The following is a 19,311-nucleotide window of genomic DNA, read 5'->3' as shown; positions in this document are numbered from 1 at the left end:
AGAAAAACTAAACTTTCATTTAGGTTACCTGTCAGTTTCAGTCAATATTTCCCAGTTTGACGGATATCAATAGAGAGTTGGTTGTATTGGAAAAAATGTATAATTTTTGCAGTATCAAATACTCACAAGCCTAAATTTTAACTTTTCTTCAAACCTCAGAATTTAACTCCTATTTAATTTTCCAAATAAAATAAATTGATTGCTTCCTCTATGATGCAAGCTATTTTGAATGGAATGTTGTTTATAGTATAGTTGTGTTTCTCACTGGGGTAGGAGATTGCCCTTAGGCAGATTTGATTCTACCTAGAGGCATTTTTTTCCTCATCACAAGTGGGAGTGAAGTAATATAGACATCTCATAGATAGAGGTCAGGGATGCTGCTAAACTACCATTACGCAAGATAGCCCCTCATGATGCAAAATTATCTATCTCAAATGTTAATACTAAGGAGGTTGAAAAACTTTTAGAATGAACAACAAGAAAAGGGAAAATACTACTGATTTCAATTTATCTAGTCCTTTACTCTTTGTCTCTATGGAGAATGGAGCATAAGCCTAACTTACAGGTTCACATTTAGAAAGAAGACTTAATAGTCATCATAGAATTATAAAACACCATAGAAAATAATGAAAAAGTTTGGGGGTAGATAAAATAATCTATTTTCAGGGCAGGTAGAATAACAAATCTCCTCCCATTTATTCATTCATCCATTCATTCAAAACCTATGATGTGACTGGAGCCTATAATAGAGTCCAGACTGATAAGGATGGAGTAGATACGCTGTGAATCAGTTATACACAGTCAACCATACATCAGTGTTTATGGTTGATTGTAGAGGGAAGGAAGAAGGTAAAAGGAGAAATGCCTCTTCCTCTTCACATTTTGTAGTTGTAGAAATTCTAATAATACATGCAATAAAAGTCATGAAGACAGAAGAATGTAGATGGAGAAAAGTTAAGGCAAGAATTATCTAACAATTATGAGAAACCCACCTGCACTCTATTTGATAGGTTATGAGTAAAGACAGTTTATTCAAACAATGCTATTGAAAATGAAGAAAGAAACCAAGAGTTCTATAATTCATCCAGCAATGTAGTCAGGACTTAGGTTGATAGACTTTACTCTCATAGGTTTATTTATTTTCTCATTTACCAAGTCTCTTACATTCAGCTTAATTTGTCTGTTACCTTCATTTGCCCCTCCTGGATAATCCCTATTCATCCTTTTTAAGTCTTTACTTAGATGACTCTCCTTAGCCTTCTCTGCAAGTTTGCAGGTGCCCCCTAATTGTGCTGTCCCTGTGCTTCTCCCACCATAGCTAACATTCCCAGTGATTGTGTTGGCCTATGTCCATTCACATTTCCACTACAATGTAAACTCCTATTCACTTGAACTCTAAGTAACTAGCATAGCATATAATAACTAGCATAACACATTATAGCTAGTACATGACATATGATATATGTTCCTATGTGACTAAATAAATGGCTTTCTGCATGATACATTTCCAGGTATTTTGTATAGTTAAGTATATTTCATTAAAATAAAGCATACTAGAACAAAGAATTTCTATACATAAAGCCACTATTGTTATCTAGCTGGATGTCCTAAGAAGAGGTTGAATTCTTTCCTCTCTACCTCAATTGGCAAGTTCCTTATCTGATCAAACCACCAATGAGATTATACTTGAATTTTGGAGGGCAACCGATGGATATAGCGAGAGGGCTAACCTGCATTTCTTCAACAGTTCTTGCACTTAATCAAGACCTGTTTTCCTCTCTTGGTGATCTAGAATGTACCCAGTAGAATAATTAAGAATTCCTTTTATCTTCAACTATGAAATCTTAGAGGAGAAAACATGCTCATTCTTCCTTTCCCCTAAGATACACCTCACTTTGATCATGTGAGTCATAAAGAATCTCCAGCTCATACAGTGGTTCTAACATATCATTCAAGAGTCCCTGATTCTTTACTGATCCATATCACTAATTAAAGTTTCTCTTCTTGGATTAAAGAGTGAAGGGAAAGTAGCTTGAAGTCTTTGTCTCAAATATTCCTCCCTTATACTCCCAATAACATTGGACTGTGGAAGAACAGAGTATGTTTATGAAGCTAATATTTATTTTGTCCCAAGACAGTTCTTGGGTCAATATCTGTTTTACAAAAGAAATGTAGAATTACTTGAATTACCTGTTACTTGGGAGATGCATGGCTCACTAGTTAACCAAGTTCATATTGAAGTGCTACCGCTATATCCCAAGAATTACTGCGATAAATTTCAAATGACAGCTAAAACATTTCTCTGTCATTACATCTTTTTGGTGCCTAGATGCTTGAATTCTGTCGCATCCAGGCATCTAAAAGCTTAAATAAGTTGTTTGAGCAATGTAACTGAACCTGAAGCTTTAGCAAGGGTAAATAATTCAGCTTATTCATACATGCAACTTACATTTTCTTGTCTCTTAAAATTAGTGTATTTAAATATGTATTTGTTGTGACACAAACAAGTAAAAAACCTATAATTTGTCTTTTAAGATGACAATTTGTCACAAAAACATGACTTAAAGTCATCCTTAATGGATGGCATGCCATCATTTATTTTGAATTTCTCGACTTGAGTATGTTTGTGTCACCACAGTAACATAACATAGTGTTATTTTATGATGTTTTCTGAGATAGGATTTGAATAGAGCAAATTTGAGAAAGAGCTTCCCAAATGACAAATTTATGTGAAAAGAAGATGTCACCAAGGGTGAATGTTTTCCAAAAATAGTGCCACTGCACTAATTCTCATATAATGAGCATTAAGAAATCCAGTGATCTCATATTTGTTTTATTGTTAAAACTGCAGAGATGGTTTAACAAGTATTTTCACATTATGTGTGCTTTGTTAGTTGTTAAAACAGGTTTTTTTGAAGTGGTATGATTAAAATAGAATTGTAGGTGCCCTGAAGAGACGTTCACAGCTCTGTTTAAATATAAGTGAAATTTCACAGATGTTAGCCAGAATTTCTAAATGTATGCCTGCTCCTGAAGTCCTACTTTAAAAAGAGCATTTCAAAGTATTTTTCCCAAGACCGTTTCAGTAATTGTTTTGTTTAGTAGGATTCTTTATTAAAATAAAACCATATACTCCTTTTTATAACGCAAGAGAAACTTGATTGTGTACGACTACATTTCCTAAATATTTATAGCAAATGTGAAATCTAACTCTACACCTTCCCCGACTCACCTTTGGAACACAGGTACCCATAATCTTCTGAATCATAACTCTTGGTTCAAAACACCATCATTATTGGCCTATCCATGGCCCATCTTCCTCCCTTCCTCTAGCTATCTTTCATTCCTCCTCCTTTGCTTCGTTTTCTTACAATAATGAATTAAGCACCTGCAAACTCACTAGGCAAAACAGAGCCAGGATCTCCAGATTATCCTACATTTAGTCATATCTTTCTCTCATCCATCTTTCTGCTTCCATCCACTAAAGAAAACGGTTATCTTGGACCTTTTGTTTATCAATCTCTTCGCTTCCTCTTTTACAGTATTTCAACTTTTATCAGTTACAGAAATACTTACCACATTTTACTAAGATTAGCTGATGTTATAGATTGTTATTTTGTCTTAAACCTGGATGTTTTTGATTTATAAAGACTTGATATTTTAAAAATTCTGCTTTTAGGTCAGCTGTCTAGAGCATGGCATAGAAACTATGTTATTACTAGGTACTAGGTTTCAGGTTATGTTTGCAAATTGATGAGACATTATTAACCTATAATAACTCTAATGATAGTTATCTAATGTGGTGGTCTTGAGAGTAAAGTGTCTCCAAAGTGAAATAAGACAATATGGATTGGTCAGATACTCTTTGGTTTGCATCCTACTTAGGTTATTAACAGATATTCAATGTTCTCGAAATTATCCAGCCTTTTAATTTTTAAGGTTTATTTTTTATCTTTATTTTTGAACAAGGGTCTGATGCTGTCATCCACGCTACAGTGCAGTATAGACTTTATAAAACTAATTTTTCCTCAGCAATTTAAGAATATCGGTACTTAACTCTGCATTTATAGTGACACACAATTTTGTTCCTCTGTAAGTTAAATGCAAACGATCTCAAAAGATATGTAAGTTTAAGAAATTATTTAGGACCCCCAAGTTAATAGTGTTCTAGCAAAGGTATAGAGAACATTGGGGAAAATGGGTTAGAGAATGCAGGATCTGTGTAAGAACTAAATGTTTAAGAATTATCATAAAAAGCCTTATTGATGTATAGGTTAAACATTTATCCATTTTTCTCCCTTGAGTTATCTAATCATTCTCAGAATCCTTTGTTGCAGGAAACAAGTGGTTGTGCTCTTTAGTCAAATGATGGGACAAAAGCTCAGAAATTTTAAGGTAATCTGTCTGTAATAAAACTTGGAATCATAAAATGGTATTCGTGAAAGTATTTTATCTTTCTAGCCTGTAGACTACACCACAAGATAATGCCTCAGTAATCTCAAATTCCCTGGATACAAAATATTAAGGTTTAGATCTATTCTGTATACTTTTCCAAATTTATAGGAATTTCACAAGTACATGTGAATAAGCATCAGTTCCATGATTTAGGAAGACTGTCTTGTGCTGAGTAATTAATAAAAGTCATTTAATGTTTTCCTGGAGGACTGTGAACACAGTTCTTGATAGAAAGCAAAAACATGTTTCGAGGTTTATTGTTTAAGATAAGAGAGAATGAGGAATTATGTTGATGTAAGTTGAGTTCTTTTTCTTTACTTTCAAATTCAAATAAATTTCGCTAAATCCAGCACCTATTTGAACATCTCTTTGGATTTGGTGAAAGGCACGCTTACACGTCAATATTTGGAGATAACTTCCTGTTCCCACCAGTTCTGCGTTTCATCTGTTGTGGCTATCCCTTTCTTTCTGACTCAAATGTATCTAATATTGATATCTTATATAAAACCACTCATGTAAGATAGTTGAGTGTTTTTAAGACACTTAGTTAATATTTGGAGGTTATGGCTGGGGATTATATATTCAAAAATTAGATCATTTAAAAATGAATAATAGCCAGCTTTGCTAGTGGAGCTCCCCTGGATAAGCCCTCTCCCTGATCTTCAGCCTCCTGTCTCCCTCCACAGCCCACTAGCATGTCCCTTTGACAGGTGCCTGTTGATTTATTATGCATAGTAATTTACCCCTCTTTATGTTTTACGCTTGCTCATCCAGACCACTCTCTATTCCACAATTGCAAGGTCCTTTGAAATGCTTGTTTCCTGAAAACATTTTAAAATCCTAAAATCTGCTTTAAGAAGAAATTTGTCTCTTGCTCATATTCGTTTCTTTCCTTTAAAAAAAAATAACGTACACTATTACTACTTCAATACACGTCAGCTATTGTTTTACTTTAGTAAATAGAAAACCCATTAAAAGGATTTACTGAGTCCAAGCATGTCTTCATTTCTTTTTTCATAACAGTAATTCCCAACAGGTCTTGAGATGTGCTTTTGTAACTTACTTTCCTATGGGGATACTCAGAAATAAGAGCCTCAGGATGTAGAAAGAATACTGTAGTTAAAAGAATTAATAATGTTCATTTATTATCTCAGTTTGGAACATTTACATAATTTGTGTTATTTAAACAGCAGACTGCATTCTAATTTGCTTTCATATTTTAGATGTTTAGATAACCATAGGCATGGCATTAATGGAAATGTAGAATGCAAGAAGGGAGACGTATTTCCTTTAACGAATTTTGTGCCCTCCTCCATGGACTCTGTGGTAAATTACCCAGAGAGTCACTGTTACTTTACCCCTTATTAACTTACCTTATAGAAGAAAAAAGTAAGTAAGATCTAGGTTTTAGTTAGAGGTTATGACTTTCTGGATAATTACTTTTTTTGTAAATGGATGGGAAATATATTAACCATGCTTGTACTATAAGGATTATTTCATTCTTTAATTACTCTTTTGATAAAATAGGAAGGAGAGGAACAGATCAGCCACCCAAAGCTAATGCTTCTGCCACTGAAACCAGAGAGCTCAAAGAAAACCTTTATTTGTGTGAAAGGTTACAACACTTTTTCTTTCCATGTAAAAAAACAGTGATGAATGCTCCAAATATGTTGATGATGAGTCTTTCTTTGATAATATTTTTCCTTTCTCCTTTTCCTTCACTATGGTAGGATATTCAGTGAAATACACTCACTTCATGGAATAATCATTAAACACTTCACATTTCATATCTTAATCCTATTATATGGATTATTTGTTATTTTAAAAAGGATTATCAAAATAATATTGATCTAACTCTTCTCAATTCTTAAGTGCTTAGACATTGATTGTTCAGTTATTTGGCACATGCTTATCAAGCTAATACTTATTATTCAGCAGGCCCCCTGGTTGGGGATATAATTGAATACACGCTGTCTTCTACTTAGCTGATTAATATTGCTACTTTCAGTTTCTACCCTTCCTCCATCTTCTTTTGAAGATTTCTTATTTGGGAACATAATTAACTTTTCACAAACCACTTGAAGCTACATCACTAAGTAATGTACTATCGTGATGATATCTAGCATGTAAGGTATACATTCAGTGTACCAGTCACTGTGCTGTGTCCTGTAATTATACCTATCTCATGTAATTCTATCTTTTTGGAAAGCTGTTATCTCCATTTTATTGGCAGTTGTGGTGGTGGTGTTTTGACACAGGGCCTTGTTCTATTGCCCAAGGTGGGGTGCAGTGGCTCACTGTATCCTCGATATCCTCAGCTCAAGCAATCCTCCTACCTCAGTCTCCCGAGTAGCTGGGGCTAGAGATTGCACCACCGTGCCCAGCTAATTAAAAAAAAAAACAACAACAACTTTGTAGAGACAGGGTCTCACTATGTTGCCCAGGCTGGTCTCAAACACCTGGACTCAAGCAATTCTCCTGCCTTGGCCTCCCAAAGTGTTGGGATTACAGCCATGAGTCTCCATTGTATTGCTAAGGAAACTGAGGGACTGTGAGGTCAAATCACTTGCCCAAGGTTACACGGATAGTATATATTTTAGCTGGAATTCAATTTGCAAGCTGGCTGCCTTCAGAGTCTACACTCTTAATTGTTATGCTAAGTTAGACACAGGAAATGATATCTTTCATTTATGGGAACATGGTGATTGCCAGCTCTGATGGGTAAGGGTAAGATGAAACTGACGAGTGATTATACTGTGAATAATTAGGCAAGGGAGCCATCATGAACCCACCAGTTACTGTCTGTGGGACTACTGTCAAGTCAGGAGGATACTCTTGAATTTGTAGTGAGGATTAAATGAGGCAAAAAATGTAGAGTGTTTAGTTCTTTGTCTGGCAATCATAAAATGGGCAATAAACTTTAGCTTTTGTTATCATTATGACTAATTTAGAATAGTCAGACTTATGTATTCCTATTGTTGAAGGAAATGATCAAGCCAAGCCCTTCCTCTAGGCCCCTTTCCAGAAGATAATCTTAGGGTCCAAGGAGGTTAGGTTGCTTACCCTCTGCTCCTAAGCTTCTCTGAAGAGCTAGAGTTAGAACTGTAGCAGCTCCCCTGAATCCAGGCTCTTGGTTTTCACTCATCCTTTCATATACTAAACCCAAGAGGATGTTGCGATAAAATACCAGAAAATATTCAAAATAGAGAATAGACAAGGCTCCATCAAGGATGCAAGACTACATGAAATTAAACTTCTCAGAAAGATTTAGGGCCAATGGATCTCTCTTGTGGAATTGTCATTACCTACACTTTTGGCCTTATTGCTATTTTTGCTATTTCATTAAGCTAAAATTATATCCGTATTTACTGTCTTGTTTGACTTGTAATTGGTTGATTATATTGTTTTTTATTTAATTTCTTAATATAAGGACTAAATTATTTCCTTTCTAATTTTTGTAGGCTTCAAGTTTTCATATAACAGCTTTTGTTGAATGGATTAATATTTGCATAAAAGGTTTATTAGCATAGACATCATGTGAATTTATAATTTTATCCTTTGCTGATTCAAGGGATCAATTGAATACTAATCTTAATTTTCAGAGTAATAATTTGTTCATTGAATGTTTTAGTATTGATATGTCTTAGTTTCTCTCCCAAACTTTTTACCACACAACCTTCACATGTATGGAAAGCTAAATGTATGTTATATTAACATGTATATACACCTTATCACTGCATCCAGATGCAACAGTTGTTGACATATTTCAACACTGAGTTTCTCTCCCACGTTATCTCTCTCTGCCTTTATCTGCAGTCTCTCCTGGGCTGTGTGTATACAATTCCTTGGCTACATTATTTGACATTAGATTGCACACATCCATACAATTCATCCCTACATCTTTCAGAAGACATGTCTTAAGAAGAAGGCCATTCTTGTACATGACCAAAATAGCATAAAATCCAAGAAATTTAACATCAGTGAAATATAAATAATATTATATAAGTAATTCTTATGCAAATTACAACAATTAACATTTTATGTGTATAATTTTTATTTCAAATGAAATGCATTGTAGCCAAAGATGGTGCTATAAAATCTCAACTTTTTGAGCATATTAAAGGGTACGAGCAACTTAAGAATTTATTTCGAATGTTCTGTGGATATATGAAAATGTATATTAAAGTAACAAAGTTGTCTGTCTATACTAAATATAGATTGTAGACTGTCATATTTAACTTCATTACTACTACTTCTTTGTCTAATGTACACATTGAGATTTTGAAGAAGCATGATATATTGAAATCTATTATAATAGTTTTTGTATCAAGATTCTTTGACTTTTAAAACTTCTTTTTATTAGGGAATTTTCAAACATACTCCAAAGTAGAGATTATTGTATAAATTGTCTCCACAAATGCATCCATCCATCTTCAATGATTTCAACATTTTACCAGTCTTAGAGATAACCTTTTCCATTTGTTGTGTAATATTTTAAAACAAATCTAACATATAATCGTGTTATTTTACTTGCAGCTAATTCATTATGACCCAGTCTAACAGATAATATGATATAAGCTAACAAATATTTGCTGTGTGTATACATATACATACATACTACAGTGCTATGGCCGAACTTTACAAAATTAACCACCATTGTTTAATGTCATTTGTATTGTTACAGTTGGTTTGTTCACGTAGTATCCAAACAAGGTTTACATGTTACGTGACTCCTTTCTTTTCATTTGTATTTTTTTCCCATGTAATTTTGCTTGTTGAAACACATTTTTGTGACCAATTTGTAGAATTTTCCACATTCCAGATTTTCCAGCAGGCTGGCTCTTGATGACATTTAAACCATCCTCATTCACCCAAGTTTTATGTTTGATCATTATATCTAGATGTTTGGTTAGATTTAAATTCTTGCCTTTTACTTTTTCCAAGAATACTTCATTGGTGACATTATGTATTGCTGTTCCATCCTATCAGGAGACATACAATGCCAGATACTGTCTGAATGTGGGACAAATACAGATTATGGAACATTCTACAATAACAGAGAAGTTATAGGTGAGTCCAGGTGGTGACAACAGAGACGATACAAGTGAATTCAGCTGGTGTCAACCTGGACCATTCTTTAATAAGTATCCCATGAACTTTCACCTGATAATTTTGAAATCCATTAATAATCATTGTCTAACCACATTGTTTTATTAGTGGTTGTAAAATGGTGATTTTCTTTATTTTATTATACTTAAAGTTCTGGGGTGCGTGTGCAGAACGTGCAGGTTAGTTACATAGGTATACACATGCCATACACACATGTTGCTGTACCCAACAACCGGTCATTTACATTAGGTATTTTTTTCTAATGCTGTTCCTCCTCTAGTCCCCCACCCCCTGACAGGCCCCAGTATGTGATGTTCCTCTCCCTGTGTCCATGTATTCTCGTTGTTCAACTCCCACTTAGGAGTGAGAATATGTGGTATTTGATTTTCTGTTTTTGTGTTAGGTTGCTGAGAATGATGGTTTCCAGCCTCATCCATGTCCCTGCAAAGGACATGAGCTCATCCTTTTCTATGGCTGCATAGTATTCTGTGGTATATATGCACCACATATTCTTTATCCAGTCTACCATTGATGAGCATTTGGGTTGGTTTCAAGTCTTTGCTATTGTTAACAGTGCCACAATAAACATACATGGGCCTGTGTCTTTATAATAGAACATTTATAATCCTTTGGATATATACCCAGTAATGGGATTGCTGAGTGAATGGTATTTCTAGTTCTAGATCCTTGAGGAATTGCCACACTGTCTTCCACAATGGTTGAATTAATTTTCACTCTCACCAAGTGTAAAAGTGTTCCTATTTTTCCACATCCTCTCCAGCATCTCTTCTTTCCAGACTTCTTAATGATCGCCATTCTAACTGGCATGAGATAGTATCTCATTGTGCTTTTGATTTCCATTTCTCCAGTGACCATTGATGATGAGCTTTTTTTTTTTCATATGTTTGTTGGCAGTATAAACGTCTTCTTTTGAAGTGTCTGTTCATATACTTCACCCATTTTTTGATGGGGTTTGCTTTTTTTCTTGTAAATTTGTTTAAGTTCTCTGTAGATTCTGGATATTAGTCCTTTGTAAGATGGATAGAAATTTTTTTCTCCCATTTTGTAGGTTGCCTGTTCACTCTGATAGTTTCTTTTGCTGTGCAGAATCTCTTAAATTTAATTAGATTCTATTTGTCAATTTTGGCCTTTGTTGCCATTGCTTTTGGTATTTTAGTCATGAAGTCTTTGTCCATGCATATGTCCTGAATGGTATAGGTTTTCTTCTAGAGTTTTTATGGTTTTTGGTCTTACATTTAAATCTTTAATCTATCTTGAGTTAATCTTTGTATAAGGCATAACGAAGGGATTCAGTTTCAATTTTCCACCTATGGCTAGCCAGTTTTCCCAACACCATTTACTAAATAGGAAATCCTTTCCCCATTGCTTGTTTTGTCAAAGATCAGATGGTTGTAGATGGGTGGTGTTATTTCTGAGGACTCTGTTATGTTCCATTGGTCTTCCGTTTTGGTGACTGTAGCCTTTTAGTATAGTTTGAAGTCAGGTAGCATGATGCCTCCAGCTTTGTTCTTTTTGCTTTGGATTGTCGTGGCTATACAGGCTCTTTTTTTGGTTCCATATGAAATTTAAAGTACTTTTTTTTTTCTAATTCTATGAAGAAAGTTAATGATAGCCTGATGGGAATAGCTTTGAATCTATAAATTACTTTAGGCAGTATGGCCATTTTCATGATATTGATTGTTGCTATCCATTAGCATGGAATGTTTCTCTCTTTGTGTCCTCTCTTATTTTTTTGAGCAGTGGTTTGTAATTCTCCTTGAAGATGTCCTTCACATTTGTTGTAAGTTCTATTCCTAGGTATTTTATTCTCTTTGTAGCAATTATGAATGGGAGTTTACTCATGATTTGGCTCCTATTACTGGTGTATAGGAATGCTTGTGATTTTTGCACATTAATTTTGTATCCTGAGACTTTGCCAGAGTTGCTTATCAGCTTCAGGAGATGTTGGACTGAGATGATGCGGTTTTCTCAATATACAATCATATCACTTGCAAACAAAGACAATTTGACTTCCTCTCTTCACATTCGAATACACTTTCTTTCTTTCTCTTGCCCAATTGCCCTGGCCAGAACTTCTGAATTCCTGAATAGGAGTGGTGAGAGAGGGTATCCTTGTCTTGTGCCAGTTTTCAAAAGGAATGCTTCCAGTTTTTGTCCATTGAGTATGATATTGGCTGTGGGGTTTACATAAATAGCTCTTATTATTTTGAGATACATTCCATCAATACCTAATTTACTAAGAGTTTTTTAGCATGAAGGGATGTTGAATTTTATTGAAGGCCTTTTCTGGATCTATTGAGATAATCATGTGGTTTTTGTCATTGGTTCTGTTTATGTAATGGATTACATTTATTGATTTGCATATATTAAACTAGCCTTGCATCCCAGGGATGATCGTGGTGTATAAGCTTTTTGTTGTGCTGCTGGATTTGGTTTGTCAATATTTTATTGAGGGTTTAAAATGGTGATATTCTAAAAGCACATTTCTTATGCATTTGTTAGTAATATTTTCATAAAGAAGACCTTTCCTTTGTCAACCTTTTGATCACATGAATATTTGCAGACTTTTTGGTTTGTTCAGAAAAGTCAAGATAATGCTTGATTCATTCCCATTATCAATTTATTAAAAAAGTAAGTATTTATCCTCATTTTACTTCCAATGGTGAATTTCTTACACTTTTCATAGTTTTGGTTTTACATTATTAGTTGATGTATGGCTGCTGCATGCAGGCTTTTAGCTATCATACCATATTCTCAAATTATGCATTTTAATCACATGCATTTGTTAGGTGAAAGATGCAGTCTCTGAATCCTTGTATAACTGCAGATATTCTTTTTTTTTTTTCTTTCTCACCAGTGGTTGAAGGCTGTCTTTCCTACCTGAAGAAATATTTTATTTTGGACATTTTCTCTTAGGAGTTTGTAGCAGTTTCTCTATCAACTTTTAGAATCTGGTATTGTAGATGAACAATCGAGTAACAGCTAAATTCTTTATTGTTTATAAGTCTCTAGTGCTTTCTATTGGAAAGTTTTTAAGATTTCTTTTTTCCTTTGTTCCAGGAGTTTACATATCTTATCAGAACATTCTTAGGTGTGTATCTTTCTTCATAAACCCTGTTTGAAACTAGCCTAACTCTGTTAAACCACACATTAGAGTATTCTTCTACTTAGGGATTTAAAAAAAATAATTTGTTTTACTGTCATCTTTCTATACCTACTTTGTCTTATTCTAGAAAGCTTTTATTCTCAAATTTTATTTCCTGAATCTTCCTCCAAATCTCTTATCTTTGTCTCCTGACTACAATCTCTTTAAATTTTTCTATGACCTTTGACTTGATCTTTCAGACTAATAACTAGAGTTATGACAGGAACTGTGTTCTTCTTCAGTGTATATAGCAAATTTTAGTTAAAACATTTTTATTCCAGAAAAGCATTTTGGACCATATTTATCTGCTTATGTTATTTCAATAATGTAATATCAAGTTATTTTCTGTCCTCTTCAGTATTTCACATTAGAGGTTTGTTTTGATTATTCTCTTTGATCTTTCTCTGTCTACTGGACTTTTAACAGAGCTGAAACTATTTTTGTTCTGCTCACTAGGACTCAGCTGCTTGGAATCCTGAAGCAGCAGTATAGACTGCCAAAAGCATTGTGGTCTATCTGCACTTGTGGGCTGTAGGCACAGCATCAATAAGGGTGGAGCACAAGAAGTCCATTTTGCTATCAAGCCCTTTTATACTCCCCTGACCTTGTGAGTGGGAGGATACTAGTCTGTCCCTTCAGCTCATGTGCAGCTCTTGGTAGAGTGAGATAACCGTTCTTACTCGTTTGACTGGTTCCAGATTTCTTTTTGGGCATCAGAAGACTCACCATCCAAAGGCTGGGTCCAAGATCTCCTCAGCTTGTCGCATTTTAAATCTTCTTCATTGGTTGCCATGCTTTTATGCAAGAGAGGAGGAAGTTCCTTACTAATGTTTGAGCTTAAACCTGCTTACCTGCCAACTCCATAATTTCTTGACCTAAGTGAAAACAGTAGGCTTGAGTTGTGAATTGAAGGGACTCTGGATGCTTTTCTCCACCTAGATTTTGGGAGATTGTATCTTTCTTGAAGTATCAGTTAGCTTTATTTTTCATGTGAGCCAAGAGTTTTTCATTTTTTATTCTCCTGTAAAATAGCAGCTGGTCACATTTATGAGAAAATTATTTTGAATCTCAGTTCCTCTGAAATTTATCCTTTATTAATATTATTTGTAGAAGCAATATGTTGAGGAAAATATGCTTATTATGTATCATATTTAATCATGCAGAATATCTTGAATCTATTTGGAAGTCAGTATCATAAACTAGTAAAGGAATTTTTAATCCCACCCAAAATTGAATAGGAAGAAAATTTGAGATTGTAAATATTGATTTGATTATTCATAGCTACCTCAAACCTCCCATTTAAAAAACAGAAAGAATTGTGTCTTTGAGTAAGCCAACTACGTGATCAGGAAAATAAGCAATTCAACTTACCAGGAGACTTGGATTCTAATCCTTAATCCTTACGAGTTAAACTTTAGGGGAAAAATTAAAACAATATTGATATCTCCTCCGTTAACTGGAACAGTAGCATAGGTGAACCTTTACTCTTCTGTATAGAAACCCTTTTATTTCTAAACTTTGAGCCTGTATACAGAAAACCCTGAGTCTGAGTAGTAAGTTTGAAAACTATGAAAACTATAAAGGCAAAAGAAATAACAGCACTATACCCAAACAAAATACAAAAGAACAAATTAATATAAGCTTTACTTACCCCCACCACAAAAACAAAGCAAAAACTATTGCTGTTTAATAGGAACTTTGTTGTTGTATATACATTTGAAACACTGTTTTCCTGTTAGGTTGAGTACCATTACTGAAGTTCTGTTTAGGCATTAAACTTAGATGCTTCTGGCCGGCCGGGCGCGGTGGCTCAAGCCTGTAATCCCAGCACTTCGGGAGGCCGAGGCGGGTGGATCACGAGGTCGAAAGATCGAGACCATCCTGGTCAACATGGTGAAACCCCGTCTCTACTAAAAATACAAAAACTAGCTGGGCGTGGTGGTGCATGCCTGTAATCCCAGCTACTTAGGAGGCTGAGGCAGGAGAATTGCCTGAGCCCAGGAGGCGGAGGTTGCGGTGAGCCGAGATCGCGCCATTGCACTCCAGCCTGGGTAACAAGAGCGAAACTCCGTCTCAAAAAAAAAAAAAAAAAAAAAAAAACAAACTTAGATGCTTCTTAAAGACTTGTTTCATGGTATTTTATAAACGTAAAATATTTTATATTTTTGTATAAATACTGTCATAAAATATAAAAGATGTTTTCCACAGGGGCATATTCACAATTATCTAAGAAACATAAAAATCAACCCAGAAATCTCAATAGAAGCTTATGTTATTTTCAAGAAGAAAATTTCAAACATACTCTCCTTCTACTTTTAATTATGTTTTCTTTTCACTATTATTCCCCTCTTTAAATTTTTGAATGGATAGGTACTCTCTATAACTAATTTTATCACCTGTTTCTTTTTTATGTAAATAGCACCAAAAGAGCCTCCAAAACCAGTAAGAATAAGAGCTTTATCTAGAATATTTGCTTAAGAGACCAAAATTTCTAGTCATACTGTATAAAAACATATTTATGGTCACCACATTACATGTCTTGAGAATTTGTGGCTACTTACTTAAAATTTTTTAAAGCAGTCAAATTATTCCTAAAACTATAATACTATAATAAGTGCTATGAAATACTTTTCTAAGTATGTAATTCACTTTCAAGAAAACAACATTAACAAAACTAGAACTGATTAGGGCTAGGACATACAGAGCAGATTTTAAAGTGTGTGGTACAAATTGCTAACATTAAAAACAGTCTAGGGAATTAAAGTCACCTTGGACACATTTTAGAAAATGGATGTAACTAACTAGATATTAAATGATAGATAAATTTTAAATGAGAAGGAAGGTTTCAGGGGCACAGAGCCACAAGTGCATATGTACAGAGGAAGGCAAGTATAGGAGCACAGCACGAGAAGGGAATGAAGAGGTTAGAAGGGAGCAGTGTCTGGGACTCTTAGATGGATTGTTCTTTTGGGAGGAACACACTGAGGGCTGCTGTCTTCAGTCCAAAGACAATGAAGTCATTATAGATTCTTACAGCCAAAAACAACATGAGGAAATTGGTGTTTTGATACTTGCTTTGAAAAGAACTAAATTATCTAAAATTTGCTAAAATGGAATGTTACTTTTGTTATCACATGTTACAATCAATACTCAAGATAGCTTAGATTTCTTAGTAAAGAAACTGTTCGTTTAGCAGAAAATGACAGAGTATTGACCAAGAACCAACTGATGATCTTGGTGCTAATTACAGAGAGCTTTCTTATTTCTTACATTATTGTCTTAGTCCATTTTCTGTTGTTTATAACAGAACATCTGAAACTGAGTGACTTACAAAGAAAATGAATTTCTTAATTATACAGGCTGGGAAGTTGAAGGTTGAGGGGGAACATCTGATGAGAGTCTTCTTACTGGTGGGAACGCTGGTGTCCTTAAGTGACACAGAGCATCACATGGCAAAGGGCTAGGGGCTGAGCGTGCTCATGAGTTAGCAAAGATTTCTGTCTATCCTTATAAAGTTACTAATCCCCCTCCCATGATAATGCATTAATCCATTAATCCATGAATAGATTAATCCATCCATGAAGGCGGATCTCTCATTATTTAATCATTTCTCAAAGGCTCCACATTTCAAAACTGCCACATTGGGTACTAAGTTTCGAAATGACTTTCGGAGGAGACATGGAAACCATATCAATAACGTGATTTTCAAATGTAAATAGACTTATTGTTTGTGACACACAGGCTTGAAATAAGAATATGTTTTTGTCATTCATCCCAGTGCATACATTAACTTTTACAAATATTTTCTATGATATTTTAGAAACAGTAGATTTGAAAATTGTAGAGGAAAAATTGGAACATAATAAAATACATCACACTTCAAGTACACAAGAATATAGAGGTATTGTTGTGACATAGAGATTGTCTAATAGATTAATAATAGATTAATAGATTATTATATATCTAATAGATTATTATTCTATTGGAGATTATCTAATAGAATCTAATATACCTATGATGTACCATCAGAAACACATTAAAAAGCATTATTTTATAATTTATCCTAAAATAATCTAACTTGAAAAGACTATGTCTTCTATAAAGTATAAAATATGTAATACATTTTAATTTGAATAATGCATCCTTTACTATGAAGTGCACAGAAACTGGGTAGGGGATGGTGGTTCATGCTTATAATCCTAGTGCTCTGGGAGGCTAAGGTGGGAGAACTGCCTGAGCCCAGGAGCTCAAACCTAGGCAACAAATCGACACCCTGTCTGTACAGAAAATTTAAAAATTAGTTGGGCTTGGTGGTATGTGCCTGTGGTCTCAGGTATACAGGAGGGTAAGACAGCAGGATCACTTGAGATCGAGGCTGCAGTGAACCATGTTCATGCCAGTACATACCAGTCAGGGTAACAGGGAAAAAAAAAAAAAAAAGCAAAAAGAAAAAATAAAAACAACCATCACCAAAAAACCTAAAACAGTAACTGTATAATAGTGCTTTCTGTATTTCTCATCGTGCTTTGCAGACCACAGGGTCTATGTCACACACCCCATGTATTTCCTTCAGTTCTAGACCTCTATTCCCAACAGCTTGCTTCATAGCTATTTCTGTATACCCCACAAACTTTTTCTTTCTTTCTTTCTTTCTTTTTTTTATTTTTTGAGACAGAAGCTTGCTCTGTCACCCAGACTGGAATGCAGTGGCACCATCTTGACTCACTGCAACCTCCATCTCCCAGGTTCAAGCAATTCTCCTGCCTCAGCCTCCCAAGTAGCCAGGACTATAGGCACTCACTACCATGTTCAGCTAATGTTTATATTTTTTATTAGAGGTAGGGTTTCACCATGTTGGCCAGGTTGGTTTTGAACTCCCGACCTCAATCGATCCACCCGCCTTGGCCTTCCAAAGTGTTGGAATTATAGGCATGAGCCACCGCGCCCGGCCAAACCTTTCAAACTTACCAGGCCCTATGTGGAACTTTCTTTTGGATATTTTTAGCAAGTAAGAAACAAAAAATGAACCAATTGAAAATAATGCACATAACTGCAAAATTCAGAGACTGGACATGGATCAGGTATAGTTCGGTCAAGTCTCTGGGTCCATTTCCTTATTACAGCTTTGTCTGGTTTCCATCTTACATGTAGGTTGGTTGTTGAATAACAATTCTTGTACCATGTTCACTGACAGAAGAGAGTGTCTTTCTGGTTTGTTTATGGTAGCTAAGATAATTCTGTCTTACATGTGTTTTCATCTTAAAAAAACCTCTCACAAATATTTCAGTGACATGAAAGAGTCACATGTTCCTTCTTAACAAATCTCTGGGGAAAAGGAAAAGAATGTCTTGCTCACTGGGTTCAAGTTTGCCGCCTCTGAAGCCATTACTTTGGCAAGGAAGATGCCATCATCTTGATTAGCTTAGATTAATCAAGGTTGTCTCTGGACATGCAACCAGTACTCCCAAATGGTTTAGTTGCTAAAAAGATGAGGTGAAAACTGACCAGACACATTCAATGTTCACTATACCACGCTCACTTACATTCTTGATTTTACATTTAAAAATATGACTGTAGTGTGTCGAGGTAGAAAACTTAGAATAAGGGAAAGAATCAAGAATGAATCTATCTAGCACATACTTGTTTAGAATGTATCTCAGATACGTATTAATCCAGCTCCCTTGCACCCCTTCCATTCTGTCTTTGTCTTAGTCTGGGCACCATGAATCTGCTTTAGAATTTGCCGTGGCTCCTCTCTCATCTTTTCTGTGGATTGCTGTCAGTTTTTCAAATGAATAGACTGTGTCTAATTTATCTTTGTATTTCCTAATTCGGCAGCATTTTCTAGACTCAAATATGTGACTTCAGGCACTAAAATATTTTTGTTGAATAACTAAAATTTTAAAATATCATAAAGAACTATAAAATGCTGTTTTGTCTTCTATTATCATTTGTTCTTAAGTCTCCTATATGAGTGAAGAAATAATTGTTGAAAAGCTTACAAATTATTTTATAAAATAAGGTAAATTTCGATGCCCTCAATATTTTGTTTTGTTTTCTACTAAAACATAACAGAAAAGACCCAAGAAAACTTGAAATAGAATGTATACGGAAGACTTAAATAGTGCCATCTTAGAAAATTATAGATATTTTTCTTAAAAATCCAAAACATATTTCGGTGAAGTGTTACAGTTAGTATTTGAGGGACCACCTCTTTAGTTTTAGTGGGAGCTGCTTTGTTTTATTTTTTAATATAGCACCTGCTGCAGAATGTCTTCAGAGACAGACAGAACTTGGGAAATTCAGTTCAATACACCCTAACGAATATTTCTACGTACAAATAATTTCTCCTCTAAGTTGTATTTCTTATGTCTTTTTCAGTCAGAAGCGGTGTTGCTGATTCTCAGTTTCTGAAGCTTTTGCCATGTCAGAGAATTAAAACAGGAGTGAGAAGATACGGGAAAAGCTTTGAGAAACTTTTCCCTAAGCCCAGAGAGAAGGCTTTCTGTTTCATTTTGATTTCACTTCATGTCTTGAATTAGTGACACTTACCAGATTTGGATATATGGCCGTTAGTTACA

General features: G+C 34.8%; 1 protein-coding gene across 38 annotated transcripts in view; it reads left to right on the top strand.

The window, feature by feature from the left end:
• PTPRD (protein tyrosine phosphatase receptor type D) overlaps positions 1-19,311 on the top strand; it is a 2,307,989-nt gene that overhangs the window by 745,986 nt on the left and 1,542,692 nt on the right. The window lies entirely within an intron of this gene.

This window comes from Saimiri boliviensis, chromosome 2 (genome assembly GCF_048565385.1).
Source record: "Saimiri boliviensis isolate mSaiBol1 chromosome 2, mSaiBol1.pri, whole genome shotgun sequence".
Taxonomy (NCBI): domain Eukaryota; kingdom Metazoa; phylum Chordata; class Mammalia; order Primates; family Cebidae; genus Saimiri; species Saimiri boliviensis.
Note: the sequence above shows the minus strand (reverse complement) of the source record. Positions and strands in the feature narration are given on the sequence as shown.